Raw genomic sequence first — 23,345 nt, forward strand, 5'->3', positions numbered from 1 at the left:
AGCTGCATAGGTAAAGGTAAAGGTTCCCCTTGAAATTTAGTCCAGTTGTGTCCGACTCTAGGGCACAGTGCTCATCCCCGTTTCCAAGCCATAGAGCCAGCGTTTGTCTGAAGATGGTTTCCATGGTCACATGGCCAGCACGACTAGACAAAGAACACCATTACCTTCCCACCGAGGTGGTACCTATTTATCTACTTGCATTTATATGCTTTCAAACTGCTAGGTTGGTAGGAGCTGGGACAAGTGACGGGAGCTCACTCCGTCATATGGATTTGATCTTATGACTGCTGGTCTTCTGACCTTGCAGCACAGAGGCTTCTGCAGTTTAACCTGCAGCACCACCACATCCCCACCACATCCCCTACAGCTGCATATGTATGTCATATTAACCACACCTTTTTGCCATCACTGTCTCTGTGTAGAGAATCTTCATAGGTGGAGAAAATTCTCCTTTTGAAACATGTCTCCCCATATGAGGAGAGTAAATGGCAGAGAAGGTGGGGCCACTGCACTGCTCTTCTCATGAGTTTACCTTAAGTAGTTTATACAATGCCTGAACATGGCCCATGTGAGAAACCATTCTGTCATCCTCTGGTCTCGTAGAGTTTATGATACATCTGGCTAAACACAAGCACTACCATGCATCACAGCCTGACATAAATTTGATCTATTTTTCTCCTTGCCTGGAACTATCAAAAGATTAAGTAATTATGCGCCATCAAGCCAGTTCTGACTTATTGTGATCCTTTCCAAGGTTTTCTAGATACAGAATAATCAGAAGTGGCTACACAGGTTGGCTCTGCCCCCATGAGGCACAGTGGGAAATTGAACTCCCAATCTTGGACTCCCCACCAGATACTTAACTTACTGAACTATCTAGCCAGCTGAGTATTTTCAATTCTCTGTTTAGATAGCTGTTGCAAGACAGCAAGGTGCCACTGCAGTTTCATGTGTTCTCAGTGGAGACTGTTGTCTCTGTAGTCAGTAGAATTGGGGATAGATTGCAGGGTTTATAGGAACTATCCAAGGTCCTGAAGCATATCTCACAAATTGATTCAGCATTTTGGATAGCTCTGTTAACATTCAGGCTGACATCTGGAGTGGATTGACCACTCAGTGACATAGCAGACATCATTTATTTTAACTGTACATGGTCCCCATAGAAGCTGTTGCTCAAAAAGTCCTATTTTATACAGAAAGTTGAGCTTACAGAGATACAACTAGTCAGGCCAAAATGTTTTGGGTTTTGCAGAAGACACAGACAAGGGAGTGGACCCATTTGTTATTTGGCCAGTGTGGAGACTCCAGGGATTCTTCATATCAACCTTTCTTCCAGTTCTGATCAAAGTCTCACTGTAATATGTTATTGGTTTGACCACTAGGGATCTGAGTGCACAAAATCACAACATTACTTTTTTATTAAGAGAAATCACATTTTGGAGGTGAACACTCTCTGCATCTCTGAGTCCCTCCGAATATGAAGAAGAAGGCTTAGCTTGTGATTTGTCCCACTTTAGTGAAGCCCCACTCTTATTTAGAACAATCCAGCTGGCTTGGCATGCTCCTGCTTGAGGGATCATCTTCGGAAGATGATACAGACCCACTAGCACCAGATGGCACAGAGGAGCACCCTCCCTTTGAAGACCTTTGGCCTTCAGAAAGGGTGGTCTAATCTCTTCCTGAAGAAACTGAGAGCCCAGGTCTAGAGCTCTATTCATTCATTCGTTCATTCGTTCATTCGTTCATTTGTTCATTCATTCATTCATTCATTTGTTCATTCATTTATTCGTTCATTCGTTCAATTGGCCGAAGGTCCCTTTGGGCAGTTTGCAACATATAAATACAATTTGACAAAAGAAAAATTAAAATAAAAACAATAAAATACAAAGGAACAGTGCCATCAAAGCATATATTGGGGGGGGGAGCCTTTAGAACATTTAAAGCATTTAAAATGACAGACTTAATCAAGTAGCCTCTCTAGGCTCAGCTTGATCCACAGGTATAAGGTTCTGCAATGCCTACCTAAACAGTCAGCTTTTTAATGACTTTTTAAAAATTGACGGCAAAGAGGCCAAATGAATTGCAGAAATGAGCTCATTCCATAGCCAAGGAGCAACCACCGAGAGGGTCCACTTTCTTGTCTTCTCCCTCTCTCAAGAGATCTACTCTTTGTCATGTTATGGTTCTGTTCTGCTGGCATAGGCTTTGGACTGTTTTAATGCCAACCATGGAATCCCCTGTTGGAACTGACAAGTTGTCTGGTTGGACTTGCTTTTGATCTGTGCTGGTCTCTCTGGATTGCCCTCTTCTGGAATAGGAATTGAGTTTCTTGTCTAGCCTTTTCTAACCCCAGACATGACTGACACTACCACTTGAGTTCATCTGACTAGGAAGTGGACATTGATTCAGGTTGGGGTTTGGCTTAATCAGAAGCACGTTCCTACTATCCCACCACCACCATTTGTGTTCCAGAAGACCTTTACATCTGGACCATGTTGGCTGGAGGATTCTGGGAGATGCTAACCAAAAAAAAAGGGATCTTTCTGCCTAGAAGGACTGTTTCAACCAACACATTTTCTGGGCATTCTCTAGAACCTTCTTTTTGGTCCTGTGCAGTTACGTCATCTTTTCCCCCTTCCTGTGTACTTGAGTAATGATTTATGATTACTCTAGATGAAACGTTTGTGTTGCTATCCTCATGATAGATCGTGAGCCAAGGATTTAGCAATGGCTTTTCCTGGTTCCAGATGAAACGTCTGTACAATTATCCCTGTGATATCATAGCCATCCCTTGCTTTCCATCTACTTCTGCTATCCTTTTTATTACAGTGGTATTAAGAAGAAAAAGATGGAAAAACTACACAGTGCCTTTTCATTGTTAGCATGTTGCTTCCACTTCATCAGTATATCAGAAGAAAATGTATGATTTCTCATGAGATTAAATATCTGTGGGATTCTAAAGAAAGACAAATGAAGTTTAAGAAGACAGTAAGAGTTCTGTACTCCCATAGACCACGATCAACACATGAAATCAGAAGCACATTTGAAGACTGAAAGCAAGTTCACTGAAACTAGTGAACTTTGTCAGAGTGACACCATACAATTTATTTTTTTTCTCAGCTTCATTCACTCTCTTTACCCATGAATAATATTGCAATACCATGTTTCCAACATCATCATCATGTTTAGTCAAGTCAATTCTGACTTATAGCTACCTTTTTTGGGGTTTTCCAGGTAGAGAGTATTCAGGATTCACCATTCCCTTCTTCTGGGGGTGCCCTGGGACTCTGCAGCTTGCCCAAGGTCACACAGGCTGACTCTTCTCTACCAGGCAAAATGGGAAATCAAACTCCCAACCTCTGACTTCACAGAAAGGTAAAGGTAAAGATTCCCCTTGACATTTTTAGTCCAGTCGTGTCCGACTCTAGGGGGCGGCGCTCATCCCGCTTTTCAAGCCATAGAGCCAGCGCTTGTCCGAAGACAGTTTCCGTTGTCATGTGGCCAGCGTGACTAGGGAACGCTGTTTTACCTTTTCACTGAGATGGTACCTATTTATCTACTCGCATTTACGTGCTTTCAAACTGCTAGGTTGGCGAGGAGCTGGGAGAAAGTGATGGGAGCTCACTCCATTGCGTGGATTCGATCTTATGACTGCTGGTCTTCTGACCCTGCAGCACAGGCTTCTGCGGTTTACCCCACAGTGCCACCATGACCCTATACAGGTATCTAAACCACTGAGCTATCCAGCCAGCTCCCAATATTATAGTGAAGGGTTAATTCAAGAAAGAACCACCAGGATGCATTCATTAAATTTCCAAATGGGAATTGCTCAGGATTTTCAACTGAAGAGAAATCACAGAACTGAGCTTCCTGAATCATAAGCATTTCATTTCCTAGGTCTTTTTGAAACCAATCTTGTTTTTATCAGGTGTGAACGTTCAGAGCTTGGCAGCAGATCAGCTGCATTCTTTAATCAGAAGATGACATGGGAATTAAACAACTGAGGAAGTTTCTTCCAAGCTATGAGGATTAGGAATCTTTATCAGCAGCCCCGCAATGCTCCAGCCTTTCTGGCTCCCTTCTTTTCAGTCCTATGAAAAATGACTCAGTAATGTGCTGATGCATCCCACTGCTCTGCATATTGCAACTTTCTATATATAAAAAGAATTTCACATAAATAACATGAGAATTCATCATGCCATACTAGCATGAACAAGAAATATTGCTTGAAAAACAAAGCAACGGAAAATGATGACAAAGTGTGTGGGGGTTTGCGCAAATATGCTTTGGTGTGAATTTGACCCAACTCCGGGAGGCAGTGGAAGACAGGAGGGCCTAGTGTGCTCTGGTCCACGAGGTCACGAAGAGTCGGACATGACTTAACGACTAAACAACAAATTGCAAAGTTGGCTGCTTACTTGAGGAGAACAAAGGTACAGCTTTGACCTAGTACAGATGAACTGAAGAGTGCAATCAAATAATTTATTCTAAACCCAAATCTATATGAACTGTGGTGCAAAGGGGGCCTGCCTCTCTTACACCACAGACCATTGAAGCTTACCATGCCACATTTCATTGCATGCACTACAACAATGGAAGAAGGTAGACTCTCCTGAGAAGTAAATATTTGGACTGATCCAAAAATTTGGAATTTCTTCTTCCTCTTCCTCTTCCTCCCGCCTCCTTCTCCTCCTCTTCCTCCTCTTCTTCTTTACCAAAATTACTTCAAAATAGTATGGGAGGAGAAAAAACAGAACAGAAATAAGCATCACAAGGAATAAGAGTTAATGTAAGTCAGTGTGAGAGTACCCTAGAATTAACAAATAGTTCAATAATTAACAAATAGGGATCACAAAAGGCATGATGACTATTGAAAGTTTTTTTTAATCTAGAAATGTGTTGCTCATTGTTTCAGTGGCTTTAAAAACCAAATTCTGAAAGTTTGCACATCATGCTGGCTGGCCAGTGGACACAGAGACTCTCTTCATTTATGAAATAAAGGAGTACCAAACTTCAGACGCATCACATTTCTGGAGCACTTCATGACCTGTGGTTTGACTTGATAAGTCATCTTTTCCATTAGGATCATCTGCCAAGCCCTGTTTAGCCAAGAACATACAGAAAGCCTCCAAGTTTTTCCACTTTATCTCCATGACTTCATTGTTTCCAGCCAAAACATATGGCGGTAAAGCTAGCTCTTGATCAATTACTTGTTGCCCCTTCATTTACCCAAGAGGATTAATTACTTAATCTAAAAAGTTAAGTATTAGGGGTTATTCCAACCACATGCAGTGCAATGAAACTCTGCTCCTACAACCTCTCCAGCAAAATTGTTTTTAAAAAGTGGAATAAGATTGGATGATTTAACAGAGCCAATCTGGACTATTTAGGTGATGGAAGGTTCAGGATCTCCTAATGTACCCAACTCACCCTTCCTTTTATTTACTTGTCAGTCAGGATAGCAACAGTAGCAATGGGGATGATGTTTTAGTCCCCACTAAAGTAGCCCTTTAGAGGGATGTGGTGGCGCTGTGGGCTAAACTGCAGAAGCCTGTGCTGCAGGGTCAGAAGACCAAGCAGTTGTAAGATCGAATCCACGCAACAGATTGAGCGCCCGTCGCTTGTCCCAGCTCCCGCCAACCTAGCGGTTCGAAATCATGTAAAAATGCGAGTAGAAAAATAGGGACCACCTCGGTGGGAAGGTAACAGCGTCCTGTGTCTAAGTCGCACTGGCCATGTGACCACAGAAGATTGTCTTTGTACAAAACGCTGGCTCTATGGCTTGGAAACGGGGATGAGCACCACCCCCTAGAGTTGAACACGACTGGACAAAAATTGTCAAGGGGAACCTTTACCTTTTAAAGTAGCCCTTGAAAACACTCGAAAGCTGGAGTGTGGCATTTGGCAACAAGGAATGCAGCAAAATGATAAAGTACCTACTTTGCATTAGTTTCAAGCTTAAGCCTCCTCATCTCCATATAAGAATTCTTTGTGAAACCATGGAGAACTAGTTCCCAGTAATGGTCTGATTTTGTATATGTACTCTATATTCTTGCTCCAAGTTATAGTATGGATTTCAACCAGATTTCCACGTACAACAGAGCCATCAGATCAGTGGGATTTGTATAAGAAAATGCTTTGTAATTAATTAAATGTTCGGGGCATGATTTCCTTCTCTTGTCACCATGAAATGGCAATTGCATTCAGCTTCTTTCAGCAGTCCTTGAAATGGTTTATGAATTTAGTAGGACAGGTCCATGAGGAAAAGATGGCCTGACACATCCCAGTGTAAACACATGAATTTGAAACACAAGCAGTACATCTCTCTTATATGAAATATTTAGAGTTACTGGTTCTGGTGTCTTTACCATCATCCTTAACTGCTTCAGGCATACTTGTTTAGAGCAGCTACTCACACATCACCCCAAAAGAAGAGATGTACCACAAGACGGAGGAAGGATTTTATTGATTTGCATGAAATCCCTGATTTGTGCATAAAGATGCAAAAATATGTTGTTGTTGTTGTTGTTGTTTAGTCATTAAGTCATGTACGACTCTTTGTGACCCCATGGACCTGAGCATTCCAGGCCCTCCTATCTTCCACTGCCTCCCAGAGTTGGGTCAAATTCATGCTGGTAGCTTCGGTGACACTGCCCAACCATCTTGTCCGCTGTCTTGTCCCCTTCTCCTCATGTCTTCACACTTTCCCCAAATCAGGGTCTTTTCCAGGGAGTCTTCTTTTCTCATGAGATGGCCAAAGTATTGGAGCCTCAGCTTCAGGATCTGTCCTTCCAGTGAACATTCAGGGTTGATTTCTTTCAAAATGGATAGGTTTGTTCTCTTTGCCATCCAGGGGACTCTCAAGAGTCTCCTCCAGCCCCACAATTCAAAAGCATCAATTTTTCTGCGGTCTGCTTTCTTTATGTTCCAGCTCTCACTTCCATACATCGCTACTGGACAAACCATAGCTTTGACTATGTGGACTTTTGTCGGCAAGGTGATAATAATAATAATATAATAATAATAATAATAATATAATAATATAATTTATTGTCATTGTAAGTATATACACAGTATACCATACAATGAAATTCACAGACACCCAGAGACCAGACACATGCACACAAATAACATTCCCCAAACACTCCCCACCCACTAGAAGTCCCCCACTAAAAATACAAACATCTACACCTCAGGCCAAGTAACACAGTCCGACTAATTATTCACTACTGGTGGTCTTTAAGCTCATTATTAATTGCAATTATAGCTCTAGGATAAAAACTATTTAGAAAACGTGTGGTCCGAGTCTTAATTGTTCTATATCTTCTGCCAGACGGTAACAGTTCAAAAAAGTTATAAGCAGGATGGGAAGAGTCTCTCAGGATGCTGTGTGACTTCCTCAGACAGCGGGATGTGAAGATGTCTCTGCTTTTTAAGATGCTGTCTAGGTTTGTCATCACTTTCCTCCCAAGAAGCATGCATCTTTTAATTTCATGGCTGCTGTCACCATCTGCAGTGATCATGCACTGTCACTGCCTCCATATCTTCCATATCCTCCCAGCAGCCCTATAATATAGGACAGGAGGTGATGGGACCAGTGGCCATGATCTTAGGTTTTTTTGATGGGACCAGTGGCCATGATCTTAGTATTTTTTGGGTGGGACCAGTGGCCATGATCTTAGTTACTTTGATGTTCAGCTTCAGGCCATTTTTTGCACTCTCTTCTTTCACCCTCATTAAGAGGTTCTTTAATTCCTCCTCACTTTCTGCTATCAGAGTGGTATCGTCTGCATGTTGGAGGTTGTTGATATTTCTTCCGGCGATCTTAATTCCGGCTTGGGATTCCTCCAGTCCAGCCTTTCGCATGATGTATTCTGCATATAAGTTAAATAAGCCGGGGGACATTATACAGCCTTGTCATACTCCTTTCCCAATTTTGAACCAATCAATCAGTTCAAAATTATCCAGTTCTAACTGTTGCTTCCTGTCCTACATATAGATTTCTCAGGAGATAGATAAGGTGGTCAGGCACTCCCATTTCTTTAAGAACTTGCCATACTTTGTTGTGGTTCACACAGTCAAAGGCTTTTGTGTAGTCAATGAAGCAGAAGTAGATATTTTTCTGGAACTCTCTGGCTTTCTCCATAATCCAGAGCATGTTAGCAATTTAGTGTCGAGTTCCTCTGCCCCTTCGAAATCCAGCTTGTACTTCTGGGAGTTCTCGATCCATATACTGCTGAAGCCTACCTTGTCGGATTTTGAGCATAACCTTGCTAGCATGTGAAATTAAAAATGATATTACATATAAACCATAAGGTTCAGGGCTCCAATGAAGCATAAATATCCCTGGTTCTTTTCAGCACCTCTTCCCTCCATTTTTAAAAAGACTTTAAAGTCATATTGTGCTTTCTAGAAGATATGGATGGCAATTTTGTCATTTTTGAACAACACACGCACACGCGCGCACACACACACACACACACACACACACACACACACACACACACACAGAGAGAGAGAGTCTTGAGTTCCCCCCAACCCCCCATGAATAAAATAATCTTTATTGATTTTTTTTAAGTTTGGGCATGCAAGAGGGCATTTTCAATTTTTTAAAAAAAATCATTTTTAAAGGGAAGAAACGGGATCATGGAAGTGGGTGTTGGAGCTCCAACATCCATGAACAGGAATGTGTGGACCCAGAACCTCTAGAGGTTGTCCCTACCCTGAGAGAATTACTGTGCATCACACCTGAGTGGGGAAAAACTGAGACCAGGAAACCTGTGTGCCCGGTTGAGTTTTGTGTGATCCTGAATCTTTATTCTCCTGAATCTTTATTCTCCTTCCATGCATTTTTCAAAATCTTTGAGTCAGACTTGGAATAGACAGCCCTTCAAGTGCAGGGCACCCTCAAAAGGAGGACTGTTCTCTGAAAGTACTTCAAATGGAAGAGAGCCCTCTCTAAAAGAAGACATTTGGACACTCTGCCCTTGTTACATCCAGGAGAAAGTACTATTTCTTCTGCGAATGGATGTTTGGAGAATAAAGTCCCCATCTAGGCCAAATTAGGTCTGGTATTTGGGTGTAGAAGCCAAATACAATGAGGCAAATACAAGATGTGGCTCAACAGATCAGAAACTCCAAAGGAAGCATGAATAAAAAAGATCAGCCCTGTGGTTGCGTTGGAGGGAGACTCTTAGATGAGCCTTTAAGCAGCACTTCCTTGGGCTGATTGCTTTGTTTTGCATCAGAAGGTGTGAGAAAATGTCCTTTGTGTCCTGTTGTGTGGAGAGTTGCTTCACACATAGATCACCATCATTAACTCACCAACACTGACCCAGAAGAGGAAGGTGACATATAAGAATAGCAGAATAATTTATTCATCAAATGGCAAGATTGTTTACCATCTAAATGATACAATCATTTTTCTTCCCCCTTATTTATTTTCCCACACTTTGTAGAGCAGAAACAAAGTGGCACGGGGCGGGAGGGAAGTGGAAGAATTGGCTGAACAATTTGCTCATCAGGTTCTATGAACATCATTAATAATTGCAAAAAGTACAAATCATATAAGGTTGTATGAGCAGAGAAGCTAATTATCTGGAAACCAATTTCCTACAAAACTCTTCCTCTGTTTGTCCTTGGGTGTCTTCTGATGAACAACTGAGATGTTGAGGCCATCAAGATTTGACTGTGCATGGAACTTTACTTATTAAAAATATTTTCGAACCACTTTTCTTAATGGGCAGAGATGTGAGGATGGTAATGACAAGGGAAATAAGAAGAGAGAGCTGGAGTTAGCCACACCCCTCCACCCATGTTGGTGGGTCCTATTTGGTAATTTCAAGTATCCTTTGCTTTCCGTTGTCCATAGTAGGAAGAGAAGGCAGACTAGTTCGCTTGAAAGCTATTATAGGGACTCATAGCACAGGGGTTAAACTGCAGTAGTGCAATCAAACCTCTATGCACAACATGAGTTTGATCACAATGGAATCAGATAATCAGCTGAAGGTTGATTCGGCCTTCCATCCTTCTGAGGTCAGTAAACTTGGTATCCAGCTTGATGGGGGGCAAAATGTTGCTTGCATAATTATGTTGTAAACCACCCAGAGACATAGGCATAGGCATAGGCATCCTTCAGTCTCGAGAGACTATGGTAACATGCTCTGAATTGAGGAGTGTCCTCTCCAGAGCATGAAGCCCGGGTAAGGTAATATGGAGGATAGGCTGTTACCCAAGCAGCAGATCCCCTCTCTCCACATTGCTGAAATGGTCCAATGGAAAGGCAAGAGCCAATACAACTGGTTCCAGCAATGTCACAGGAGTTGGCAGAACGACACATGCTGCCTTCGGGACTCCAGCTCCGGATTTTGCCTCGAGGTTAACTCCTGAAGCCTTTTCCATGAGTGGATATAGCCACTAAGCATAATGGGGTGGTATATATAAATTGAAGCGGTGGCAACAGCATCAACAACAAGAATTACATTTATATTCACTTTTGCTCTAAATTGCTTACAGCAATATACATTGCTCCTCTCTCTGCGCCATTTTATCCTCCCAGCAGCTCTATAATATAGGACAGGGTGAGAAAAAGTGATTGATATCACCCAATAAGCTGAATGGAGCTCAAACTTGGATCTCCCGAATTCCAGACCAAAAGTCTAACCAAAACCAAAAATCTATCCTACCTTTAGTGAGTTGTAGGAATGGAAAAGAGGCAGGTGGCAGAGAATGTGCACACCATGGATTACAGCAGAACATGCTCTGGGCTCCTAATCATCCTCCTTCATTGTGACCTATGCAAGCAGCCTTCACTGCTTTATTGTTTTGGTGGCTCCCATTAATTGATTATACACTGTGTGAAGATATTGCTCCTTTTGCTGATCCGGAAACAGCTGCTAGTCAACACTATTGAGAAGATGATCATAACTCAAATTTACTGTCAGTGAAATGCCTTTGAAACACGGGGCAAGGAGCTTGGAAACAGAGTGCTTACGTATCTTACTCACACCTCTTTGGAGAAGCCATTTGTTTTTGCCTTGGAAGGTTGGTTGCAAACAAGAGCTATGTATACTGTTGTAAGTAAACAATTCCTTTTCAAATGTGAGGGAAGGAAAGAAGGGATGACCTCTGACCTTCCTGCTTATTTTGCAGGGTGACAGCGCATGTGCGATTGATCGTACAAGTGGAGTTATTTGCCTGCATCTTATCTGTTCAATGACAAAGGGCTTTACAAGTTGATCTTTCCTGATCTATTCCTAAGAGAAATATTGACATGTCTTGGAGATCCAAAGCAATCACCGAAAGGAAGGTTCAGCCGGTGGGGCCGTTCGAATGGTTTTTGTGTTGCTAAGCGCTGCTTTTTAAGAAGATTCTCAGGCAATAGATTTGTTTTCAGACACTGCCTTGTTATTTGCGGTATTCGAAGTTGTAAAATAATTTTTCACTGAGGTAAAAATGGTTCATAACTCTGAAGGCTGTGGCAAAGCCTGCGTGCTCTCTTCTTTCTAATGTGTAAAAATGAACTGAATCACAAGGATAACTGTGTATTTTCAAGGCCAAAACAGGGCAGAGCAAAGAAGCCAGAAACAGTAATGAGGCAGACCCGCATACCCATGGATCCTTTGAATTAAACCCAGCATTTACATGCTGCTGTTAGTACTGGGAAAACATAAAGAAAAAAACTTAGGAAAACAAAGCAGAGTAAGTTCTTAAGAAATGGCCTTGCCTTGTCTTTCATGCTGCAGAGTGGTTCATTAAATCATCACAGTCTTGCGGTCAAGGCACCACTAATTTTCAGTCTGAGGAACAGGAAGGGTGGGGGAAGAGAGAAAGACAGCCAGTGTAGATGTGCGGCCTCCTGGTAGGCAAGAACAAATACTAATTACAAGAAACATTTTTGTCTGGTTGCCTGCAAAGACAATGATTAACCAGTGTACGTAACAGAAACCTTGCATAAAATGGATGCAATGTGGTATCTGAGGAGACATAAGCTTTGAACATTAGTCCATTATGTTCTTCTTATCTTGCAAGCTAATTAAACATTTCTGGACTTAGGTTATTGTGGTTTGTGTGGTACCTTCCCTCCCTCCTCTCAGGTAAAACTAGACCTACCAGAAAATATTGAACACCAACAATTTGCTGTCTTAAGAAGCTACTTCGGGACTTCCTCCCTTCATCTGGAAAAACAAAGAGGAAAAATAAAAATAAAAATAAATTATCCAGCTCCAGGTCTGCCTTTCTGCCCTGCCTGCACCATTCAGTATATGACACAGCCTTGCTGTTATGTTTGCCACTTTCCGGGTTTGCCTTTTTCTTTTTGAAGAAATGAAGAATGAGACCAGCACAAATACCGTCATTGACCTGGACAAAGATCGTGTCTCAGAGTCTCCAAAGGGACACAAGGTAAGTTTTCTCTGATTTGTGCACCTTTTATTCAGAACAGAATAAGTTAGGGTGTTCAATATGTTTATTCATCTGAAAAGCACTATAGACTCAGTCAGTAAGAGGACTCTGACAAAAGCCAAATTTTTTGGATTCTGACTTCCACTTATTCTGGGAGTTATAATCGAAAAATGTAATATAATCCACTTCCATATCTCTGGAAGTGGCTGAAGTTAGTAATCATGTCTCATCTCTCCAGCAATTTACTTCAATGGTTTTCAACTTCTAGATTCCCATAGATTGTTACTAGCTGGGGCTTCTGGGAGTTGAAGTTCAACAACACCTAGGGAACCAAAATTGAAAACATGAATTTAATCCACTGGTCTTCAGATAGTGCAGGGCTTGTTCAAGCTATCTTCATCCAAAGTTGAATACAGTCATACACTGTGGCAAAGAGTTTGATAATCCAGCTCTTATTTTTCTCTTACATCAGGACAGGAAGTCTACAAAGCTTCTGGTCAGTAACCATGCATGGCTGGTAGGATTTGTTCCATTTGTTCAGTTGTCAGTGTTGTCGTCCTCAACTAGTCAACAGAATGCAGGACACATAATAATGGGCTTAAGCTACAGGAAGCCAGATTTGGGCTGAATATCAGGAAAAACATCTTAACAGTTAGAGCAGTACAACAATGGAACCAATTACCTTGGGAGATGGTCAGTGCTCCAACGCAAGAGGCCTTCAAGAGAAAATTGGACAACAATCTATCAGATCTGCTTTGATTGGATTCCTTCATTGAGCAGGGTGGACTCAATGGCCTTACAGGCTCCTTCCAAATCACTCAAAGATTCTATGATTCTAGTCAATCATAGTCCACCAAACCAGGGTCAGATTCTGATCCATAGCGGGTATGCTAGCAGCACCAGAAGAGGCTCTTAATAAAAGAGGAAGAGAAACGGAAGGAAAAAAGAGCTGTTAGGGAAGGAAAGGATAATGAGGAGATGAGAAATAGGCATATAGGTAAAGAATAACAGGCAACATTTAAAGTTAGCCCTGGACCATAAACTGCAAATCTGCCATTGTTCTCTAGTGATGTGAGAAAATCTTATCATTGCTAGAGATTGCAGTTAAGACTGAATGTCTCAGCATGGCTAGACAGGATGGTTTGCTCTTTTTGACAGTGATCTCATGATGTAATTGCAAGAATGTTCCTACCTAGACCTTTCTAGCTTCTATGGGGGCTTTTACTTTTTTGGTGAGGATAGGTTGGTTTTGGTCCATTTCCAGCATGTGTGATCATGGGAAATGAACCAAACTGAGCCTGATAAACAAAATTAAGTGTGTATTAAAACAGTAATTATGCACTGTGTCAGTTTATAACCAGCATTAGGTAGGTGTATTATGAGTTAGGTGTGTATATTAAGTACATACACCTAATACAGAAGGCTAGATAGCTCAGTGGTCTTAAATATCTGGTTGTGGAACCAGGGTTGGAAATTTGATTCCCCACTGTGCCTCCTGGGAGAAGAGCCAACCCTACACAGTCCCAGGTGCCCCCAGAGGAAGGGAATGGCAAACCATTGTATTTGTGTTCTCTACCTAAAAAACCCTGGAAAGGGCTGTCATAAGTCATAATTAAAACAAGTCAGACAGCACACAATTATTATTACCTAATAAACATAACCAACGTATTTTTCCATTTATAAGACGACACCCCCCCTTTTTTTTCCAACCCCAGATTAGAACATTTGATCACTGCTTTTCTCTTCCTTTTGCTAAGCCATGGATCCTAGCAAAAGGAAGGGAAAACAGGGATCAAAGCGCTCCCTTTGACCACCCCTTTTCCTTGCCTTTTGCGAAGCCATGGGGCTTACCATAAAGGAAGGGAAGGCTCCCTTCAGCTAAAGGAGCCCTGAAAGGGCTGCACAATCGCAGCACTTTGATCCTGAAGCCCTTTCATGGCTGCTTTACCCGAAGGGTATCATGCAGCCCTTTCATCTCTGCTTTATCTGAAGGGAGCCCTCTTTCCATTTTTGCTAAGCCCCGTAGCTTTGCAAAAGGCAAGGAAAAGCAGCTGCCTTCCATGTATAAAGCGACCCTCATTTTTTTGGTCTAATTATTTAAGGAAAAAGCATCATTTTATATACACAAAACTATGGTAACTTGTAATACACATACCTAAAGCGATACTTGATCTTGATGATGCACGTCCAGTGTTCTCTGCCATGTTACTCAATTGTGTCCTCATTGTCGTTCGGCACGAGGGGGGCGGAAACTAATTGCTATCTCAGGGATCTAATTGTTCTCCAAATGAAAAATATGGCCAGGCAGTTGGAGTCTTCTCCGTTTGACAGTGTTATGACGTTTACATGAGTTGCTCCTTAGGAGCACCTCCTCGTTGGCAATGTGATTGAAATATCAGATCTTTAAGATCTGGCAGAGACACGTCTGCTGGAACAGATGTTAAAGTGATACAGCATATGTTTGCTCCTCTATTTAAAAAACAATAATAAACAAAAAAATTACACATTTACCTTTTTCTTTACACTTTTTTTACACTTCCTCACTTTTTTGTATGCACTTTTTTACACCTCCAAGAAAGTGTTTAATTTGCCGATATTGTGAAGTGTCTCTCTTCTTAAGCAGCTTAGTGACACTGGCAAATTGACAGCAGTGGGTGGACCAAAGAGGGTTACTTAATGTTGCATACGTCATTTGGATGTGAGGATTGCAGCAAATGGAATACTCAAGACTTCCTATTCAGTCCACTCCATCCTGCTCCAATTGCCACGTGTAGATAAGCCCTCACTTAGCTCCCCAGCCTTCATGGTGTTACATCACCAATCTTTAAATAAGATTCAAGTGCCAATCTAACTGGGTTCCATATGGCGGACAAGAAGGTACACTATTTACTTCTCTGCTTCTGACAGCAGGATGCCTTAAACTGGCCTTGTTGCCTAGACTGAAGAAAGAGAAACTAGATATTTCAAGCTGTCCCTGTTGTATAGAATGGAGAAAAGAGAAGAACAAGACCTTCCGAAGAACAATTTGACAGACGAGTATCCTTTTCAACAGATAGGTGTACGTTTGTCCATCAAACCTGATGGCCATATTGTTGGAAAGCCATCCAAAGGGAGAAGCGGCAAACTTACATTAAATTATGAACCCACAGCATCTACCAGAAATGGGTAAAGTTGCTTTTATTTTGGACCAGCTCCCAGAATGATATAGCCAATATGGCACTGGCTGTGCTGCCTGTGAGATTTTGGGTGTTGTAGTCCCAAAAAATAGTGTTCTCATTTCTGGCATCTACAGTAATATGAATGAATCATGGCACCGTATGAGCTTGCTATTGTGTTCTACATGGAATGTAATTATGTAAAGCAGATGTGGAGAAAATGAATGCACTGAAAAGCCATACTGAAGATGTAAATTTCATGCAATCTCATTTGTGCAAATCCTTACTCTAAAGCAATCAGCTGAGCTGGGGAAAGGCCTGCAGGTTCTCCTAATAAATGTGTTCCAAAATGTGTCATTTTTTGTCCCTGCGCAAGCAGATGTGCAAAAAAGGACGATTTCACCATTTGGGTTATAAATATTGCACATTGAAAGTGCCTAATTCATAAAAAGTTGTATGCATCATTTATGGGACAGCAGCTATAACGGAATGAAAAGTGCTTATCTAAATAGTCTACGGGCTCCTCAATTCATCAGCTTTCCCTTACCCCAACTACAACAAAGTTCGAAAAAGTCTGTTTGCCTTTATGTACCCAGGAGCTGAGGCCATTAATGAAGAAACGCAAGGTCAGCTTTAAAATGTTATCAGGCCAAACAGATTAAATGTATTCATGCCCAAATGCAACTGTTTTCTAAAGAGACTTACAGGCGTCTATTGACAAAAGCCAAGGCATCGTAGCTCATTCGCTTGACACGTGCAGAATACGAGATAGCTTAGGTTTAGAAGTGCCAGGTCTCAGAGCACCAGCTGGAGTCCAGGGGAATTGCTATGCTTCTCCAGGCTGGAAAGATAAACCTCAAGGTAAGTGGCTGAAGAGCAAAAAGTCTGATATTGGTGCATGAGCTGGTGATGGTCTGAGGCCCATTTCCATCCAGTCCCAGTTGGCATTAGGAGATCACTGGTTCAGTAAGAAACCTTTTGTTAAAAACCCATGTTATATTTGTGCAACAGAGCACATTGAAATGCCAGGAGAGGGAGGAGCAGACTGGGGAGAAATGCCATTTTGAGCAAGGCAGCGAGTGGAGCACTAGCATTTGAACTCATGGATCCCCTTGTTGTGCAGCAGCAGTGGGGCAAATCCCCTAGGGGCTGGGGATGAGCTTTCTGGAGGTCCTAGCAGCAATGCAGAGCTTGGGAAAACTCCCCATATGCTGGAGCTGGGGTAGTGCAGAATGTGAGCCCTAGCAGAAAGGGTGACAACCACTGAAACTGCTAAGCACTTTTTGCTACCATGGGCAGTCACTGAAGAACAGTGTTTTTATACCTGACTCTGGCTGTGGATTGCTGTACAGTTAGCTGGGTTTTACCCAGATTTCAGGACCATTTACCGAGAATCTTCTTGAGCCTTTTTCTATAACCATCCAGGTATCACTTCCAAATTCTTGATGAGATGTTTTGTACTGAAATTCAAGTCATGTGAATTACAAATTAAAATAGTTATAATCATTTGTTCACCCTTTTGACAACAGCCAGACTCTAGTTGAAAATGTATGCTGGCATAAATCCATCTCATTGATCTCAGCTGGAGATTATCCTAAAATAAGATGTCAGTGTAGGCATTTGCTGTCACACATTGAGTCATATGACTGGTGAGTGATAGCAAATGCCTATGTTGACTTCTTAACTTGTGGCCATTCACAACTGTGATTTACATCAATGACCTTGCATTTGGGGGCACAAGTCATAAGATTCTGGGCATTGTCAGGCAGAAAAGTAGCTTTCTCAGACCAAGCTTTTTCCACCTTGGCTTCTGGCGCTACTGGTGCTTCAGTCCAGGCCTGGAAACATCATCAATGTGGGCCCAGAACTAATACTTAAAAACTGCAAGTTTCATCCCATGCATAAGAACTACAAATTAGCTCCACCAACGAGACCAACGATAAGGCCACAGGTTGGAAGATTGAAAAACTTGAACATATGGGGGGGACAGCTATTATGATCCTCTGTTATTAATAATTTTTCTTTTTTTTACTAACTATTTAATTTTATTTATTATTAAGTTTGATATTGTCGGTTTATATGTTCTTTATTGGTAAATTTATTTTAGTATTGTACTGTATAATTTTTTTTTTTTTAGTATATTTGTATTAAGTTATTAGTTCCTTTTTTCTTTCTATTTAATTTATTATTATTATTATTATTTTTTCTCTCTCTCTTTCTCTTCTCTTCTTCGTCATGGAATGGGGGGCCTGCCTTCCCAGCGAGGGGCCACAAAACATTTCTGTGATAACGGGTAGAGGGCGATATGGCGTTGACTCCATCCCTACACGTGTCAGAAGAACTACGAACAGATGTCTAAAGGCTGTTCCTTGTTCTGAGACGGAGATCAACCCCCAGTATCGAGGTAGCCAGAGCAGCCAGCCCTCCACTCTACGCCTGGTGTTGTTGAACGCCAGGTCTGTATCTAATAAAACCCAACTGATTTATGACCTTATTCTGGAGGAAGATGCAGACCTGGCCTGTATAACCGAAACATGGATTGGCGGAGAGGGGGGTCCCCCCCTAGCTCTCATCTGTCCGCCCGGTTATGCTGTTCAACACCAGGGTAGACTGGAGGGACGGGGGGGGAGTTGCCATTGTTTATAAGTCCACCTTAGAGGTAATTAGGCGCTCCTCGGTGGTAAGACCGGGTCTTGAGGCTCTCCACGTGTGGATTGGGGCTAGGGACGGTATTGGGATCTTGCTGGGTTACCGTGCTCCCCGCGACCCAGCCACCTCCCTACCGGAGCTGGTGGACTTTGTCTCCGCGGCACTGTTGGGCTCCCCGAGGCTATTGGTACTGGGGGACTTCAACGTGCGTGCGGGGGCAGAGTCTTCCGGTCCAGCTCTTGAGTTCTTGGAGACCATGGCCTTCTTGAACATGTCCCAGCATGTTAACGGCCCTACACACGTGGGCGGCCATACATTAGATCTGGTCTTTTCTACCAATGGGAGCGAGAGTGGTCCGATGGTGACTGACCTTGAGTCGGTACCCTTGTCATGGTCGGATCACCACCTAATAAGATGTACCACCAAGATGGCTCTCCCCCCTCGCAGGGAGCCCGGACCTATTGTTATGGTCCGCCCTCGAAGGCTACTGGATCCGACTGGATTCCAGGATGCCATGAGAGGGATTACGGCTGACCTGGCTGGCGCTCCTGTCGAGGCTCTGGTCGAGGCTTGGTCCACTGCCGCGACTAGTGCCGTAGACATGATCGCACCTAAACGCCCTCTCCGCCGCAGAGATCGCCCGGCGCCCTGGTTTACCCAGGACCTCCGGACGTCGAAGCGGGTCAGGAGACGGCTAGAGCGCAAATGGAGAAAGGACCCGACGGTTTTTAATCGTATAGCTGTTAAGGTCGCTACTAACCTTTACCAGGCTAAGGTAAAGGCTGCCAATCGAACATACCTCGCTAACCGGATAAGCGAGGCGTCCAATCAGCAGGCGGAACTATTCCGTATAGTACGTGACCTATCCGGAGTTGGCCCGGGAGATAGGCCTCCCCCTAGTTTTACACCAGGCCAATTTGCAGCATTTTTTAAATCTAAAGTGGAGGCCATCCGCCGGGACCTCTCCCCTTTTTTGAACACAGTGAGTCGAGCTGAGATGTCCAGCGCTCCGTCTTGCCCGGTGACTTTTGACTCTTTTCAGCCCGTTTCGCCCGACACTGTGGCCAGGACGCTTGACCGCTGTCGTGCCACCACCTCCTCTTTAGACCCTTGCCCGGCCTGGCTAATCAAGGCAGCCAGGTCCTCAACAACGGAATGGGCCACTGTAATAATTAATGGGTCTTTCCTTGAGGGCAGATTTCCCTCTGCCCTCAAGGACACACTCATTAGGCCCATAAGAAAGAAACCGAGCTTGGCGGCGGACGAAATTGGCAATTATAGGCCCGTCGCCAATGTTTCTTTCTTAAGCAAGGTAGTTGAGAGGGTGGTGGCCGATCAGCTTCAGGCGTTCCTGGATGAAACAGATGCCCTGGATCCATTCCAGTCGGGATTCAGGCCGCGCCATGGAACAGAAACGGCATTGGTCGCCCTGTGCGATGACCTGTTGAGGGAGGCCGACAGGGGCAAAATGTCTCTGCTGGTCCTCCTCGACATCTCAGCGGCCTTCGATACCGTTGACCACGGTATCCTCCTGGGGAGGCTCTCCGAGTTAGGAATAGGTGGCCGGGCATTTGCCTGGCTCCGTTCCTTCTTGGAGGACCGACCCCAGAGAGTCCAGCTCGGGGAGAATGTCTCAGCCCCGTGGAGCCTCAATTGTGGGGTTCCACAGGGGTCGATCATCTCCCCAATGCTGTTTAACATCTACATGAGGCCGCTGGGGAGGATCATCAGGGGGTGTGGAGCTCGGTGCCATCAATATGCTGATGACACGCAGCTCTACATCTCCTTTTTTCCAACTGCAGGAGATGCCGTTCTGTCCCTTCAGCGTTGCCTGGAGACCGTACGGGAATGGATGCAGGAGAACGGGCTGAGGCTGAACCCGGACAAGACGGAGGTACTGAGGGTGGGCGCTCCCACAGCTGGGGATTTGGGTGATTCCCTCATTTTTGGGGGCGTGACCCTGCCTGTCAGCGATGGGGTTCGCAGCTTGGGTATCCATCTGGACCCGGCGCTCACTATGGAAAACCAGGTGGCGTCTGTGGTCCGTACCGCATTTTTCCATCTCAGGCGGATAGCCCAGCTGCGACCCTACCTTGACGTGGGGGCCCTCACCACTTTGGTACATGCGCTTGTAATCTCAAGATTAGACCACTGTAATGCGCTCTACGTGGGGCTACCTTTGAGGCTGCTGCGGAAACTTCAGGTGGTGCAGAATGCTGCGGCCAGACTACTCAGTGGAGTGAGAAGATACCAACATATCTCCCCCACTCTGGCCGCATTGCATTGGCTGCCCATCCGATTCCGCATCGACTTCAAAGTACTGATGCTTACTTATAAAGCCCTAAACGGTTTAGGACCTCAATATCTGGCGGAACGCCTCCTCCCACCAAGATCTACCCGTGTCACTCGCGCAAGCCAGGAGGTAAGGCTGAGGAGCCTGACGCCGAGAGAGGCCCGGAAGGAAAAGACCAGAAATCGGGCCTTCTCGGCGGTGGCTCCTCGCCTATGGAACAACTTACCTCCTGAGATTCGTGCGGCCCCCTCGCTGGGCACTTTTTAAAAACAACTAAAAACATTTATGTATAAGCAGGCCTTCCCAACAGCTAATTCCAACAGTTAATTCCTGACGACTTTTTCTTCTATACTCCTATGGTCTTTATTTTCGTGTATTTGTAATGTTTTTAATATTTACTACTGCTGATTGTAAGCCGCCTAGAGTGGTCGAATTTGGCCAGATAGGCGGGATAGAAATGAAATAAATAAATAAATAAATAAATAAATAAATAATCCAAGAATCACCTAGTAAGGGGGGGGGGGAATAAAAAGCACACCTCTGTTCATGATGGCTGAAAAATGTAGAGGTTATCATTAAAAAAAAAACCTGTGTTCCCAAACTCTGGAAAGTGGGAATTAGGGTTCCTAAACGTCAGATGTAACTCTCCAAAACAAAGTAACTGTGTGTTGTTTTTTAAAATCTTCAGAATGAAAGGCAGGAAGAGTTTGAAATTTGAGACCATTGATTTATTCTTTTACATGTCATGTGTCCTCAAGTTGCATCTGACATCTAGGAACCCGAATAGGGTTTTCAAGGAAAGTGAGATATTTAAGAAGTGGTTTTATGAGTGCCACTTCTCCCTCCTAGCAGTGAGTTTCCATAGCTGAGCAGGGATTCGAATCCAGGTCTCTTGAGTTCTGGTCCTTCACTGTATCATAACTAACACAGGGATATGAGACAAAGTGTATTGTAGTGATTAAATTGTTGGACTGGAATGTAGGTCTCTGGTTCAAGTCTATACTGAGACATGAAGTCCACAAGGCAATTTTGGATCAGTTCCATTTATTTACATATTTATTTATTTATTTATTTATTCCTTACATCTCTACCACCCCCTTCTCCTTAAAAAGGCCCTAGAGTATGGTTTCAAACCATACATCCTTACAGGGTTGTGTGGATAAAAGGGGGTGAAGAACTATTTGTGTTCCCTGGATGTCACAGGAAGAGGTGCCAAACTATAAAAATGCAGTCATAGATAATGCACATACTGTAGCTCAGAACAGCAAAACATTTTCTAGGTCAGTAATTTTCATGAACTAATTTCAAAGACTAATTTCAACACACAAAGGAATAACAATCTGGTCTAGGAAAATAAATGGTGACTTTGTTTTTAGAGAGTACGAGTTGTTTTCTGTAGGTTTGATTTACTACGAGCAGGTAATGGAGAGATTTAAATGGCATGTGATATGAGCACACTGCACCCCATTGTTCTTCCCCCATCAGGTGTTCTCCATACTCCTGCTTCCACATTAAAAGGTCAGTGGTAAAATCCTGCTTTAACCACATGAATAATTTTTTGTACAATTGAAGGTTACAGTCTCTTCTTCTTCTTCCTAAATGTTATTTTCTTCCAGAATGCAAGGCTATTTAATGTGGCTAACAGAAAGTCTTATGCATTCATCTGCAAACGCCTGAAATTGATTTTCTACTTGAATTCCCAAGGTTGCTCAGTGGTCATAAATGACTGCAGAAATATAATTTCCGGTAGACTTTCAAGCATCTTGTGAGAGAGGATGCTTTGATCTTTCCCTCCCCCTTGCCTTACATCTCTGACAGAGGATTACAGTAAAACTGCCGTTAATTGACTTTTACTTAGCCAAAATCTCTAGCCGCTTGAACTTGCTATGCATTTCCTAGCTAGGCTTCGTTTGCGCGTTACCTTCCGTGTTAAGTTGTCTCTGTGATTGGTCCCTTGCCATTCCAAACACTGCCTGCATCTGGTTAATATTGGGTTAAATTAGGTTAGAGAGCTAAACAGCATGCCGATGATGCCTGTGCCACTTGGATGTGTGAGATCAGCATCAAACATGCCCATGCCATCAGTTCTGTTGCCACCATGAGTGCTAGATCTCAGACAGTGACCATAACCTCAAAGATTCGTGTGTTTTTTTTAGGTCGCCAGGTGGGGAGACAAATCTCAGAGCAAGGGGTGTTCAAGGAGGAGGTGGTTTAATTCTGCTGTGTGTGGTGTTGCAGAGTTTTGAAGGTTTGTTTAATTCCTCCAGTTGTGCAGCAGACGTGCAGGAAGTGACAGAGCAGAAGAGCTTCAGGCTCCTCAGATTTAGGTCATCTCCTTTTTACTCATCAGCTGGCACTTACAGTCTCGGTAATTCACTCTGAGATAGAATGATGGAAATAATACAATGTTACATGACTTACAACAAAAGATAACTGAGGCCAAAACAGGACTGCTTTGAGCAACAGACCTCAACAGACTAACTGCTTTCAACAGACTGCTGAGAGGGGGGAAATACAGAGCAGAGAGGCGTGTCTCTGAAGTCAGAGACAGAGAAAGAACGATTGGTTACTGCTAGATTGACAGTCACCCCATATCCCTATCAGCCACACCTACTAGAGGCAGCATGTGAGGTTGCAATAACTCCAACATATGTTGGCTTCCTCCTGGACTCCCAAATTCCATCTCACTCCAAGGCTCACTAGTACCAAAACGAAGTTACTTTGTTCATGTATTGTCCTTGATACCCCTGCCTATCCTGCCTCTGTGACATAAGGAGGAACTCCCTCTGTGATGTCACAGGATCCCCCCTTTTGACATCACCGGAGTCCCACATATATGGTGTTAT

Source organism: Pogona vitticeps, chromosome 3 (assembly GCF_051106095.1).
Source record: "Pogona vitticeps strain Pit_001003342236 chromosome 3, PviZW2.1, whole genome shotgun sequence".
Taxonomy (NCBI): Eukaryota; Metazoa; Chordata; class Lepidosauria; order Squamata; family Agamidae; genus Pogona; species Pogona vitticeps.